Genomic DNA, 1,238 nt, shown 5'->3' on the forward strand with positions numbered 1-1,238 from the left:
CAATTTCTCCACTAGTTGGATACGATAATTTCATACAATTTCTCCACTAGTTGGATACGATAGTTGCATACAATTTCTCCACTAGTTTGATATGATAGTTTCATACAATTTCTCCACTAGTTGAATACGATAGTTTCATACAATTTCTCCACTAGTTGCATACGATAGTTTCATACAATTTCTCCACTAGTTGGATACGATAGTTTCATACAATTTCTCCACTAGTTTGATATGATAGTTTTATACAATTGCTCCACTAGTTTGATACGATAGTTTCACACAATTTCTCCACTAGTTTGATACGATAGTTTCACACAATTTCTCCACTAGTTTGATACGATAGTTTCATACAAATTCTCCACTAGCTGGATACGATAGTGGATGGAATATGGAATGGATGGAGTTTTACGGCTGGTGAGCTAATGAAGACGGGATAAGTCATGAGAGAAATTTTGTCAAGACAGCGGCATTATCTTACGCTTTTTCTATTTCCAACTGTCAAGGGGTCTTTAACGTGCATAAACTGTAGAACACGGGGCCTGGGTAACGTGTACTTTAAATTGAAGTCATTAAAACAATTTAATTAACTTACTATATTTTACTATAAGTACTAAATTCATTTTCTCACCTTCACTCGATAAATATAGTTTTATTTTTTTACAATTTTATCTTACCACCTCGTCTAACCTACTATCACTATATACATCTTATCATTATTATTAGAAATACTTTTATTTTTTTATGTTTAGATTTTTACACATTTTACCCCAAACCTTTTTTCTTGGATTCTGGAATTACTGATGATTTTTGACACTAAAAAACTATAAATTGGGGGAAAAATTACAATTTGTATCATTCGACTGTCCACATCAAGTCCAACAAACAACAACCATCTATCAAACCAAGTAAGTACTAAAATATTTTACATTCTAAGTTTGAGTTTGACTTGAAGCCAGTTGGGAAATCCAGTTGCAGGATACGACTAACCTGCTAGCTAGTTGGTCACCATAGTTTCATATCACAATTTTCTTCCTAGTATAAAAATTAAGTGACAGAATTCCTAAAGCTTGGCTTACCATATAGCCAATGCTGAAGGGATGCAATGGCTGTAGTCCTGCTTTGGACGTTCTCTTCCTGGCCATTGGCTAAGGTTAGGTGAAAAATTAAACTGTAATCTGAAAGCCTTGTCAGAAATATTTTGTCTACAACAAACATGGACAACCATGAAACGTAACCTC

General features: G+C 33.8%; 1 protein-coding gene across 1 annotated transcript in view; it reads left to right on the forward strand.

Moving 5' to 3' along the window:
- The first annotated feature begins 863 nt into the window (after positions 1 to 863).
- Positions 864 to 1,238, forward strand: part of LOTGIDRAFT_230107 (hypothetical protein) — a 1,772-nt gene continuing 1,397 nt past the window's right edge. Inside the window, exon 1 of the mRNA XM_009047013.1 lies at positions 864 to 905. The gene's annotated coding sequence lies outside the window, so the exon portion shown is untranslated. The remainder of the gene's footprint in view (positions 906 to 1,238) is intronic.

Source organism: Lottia gigantea (assembly GCF_000327385.1).
Source record: "Lottia gigantea unplaced genomic scaffold LOTGIsca_11, whole genome shotgun sequence".
NCBI lineage: Eukaryota > Metazoa > Mollusca > Gastropoda > Lottiidae > Lottia > Lottia gigantea.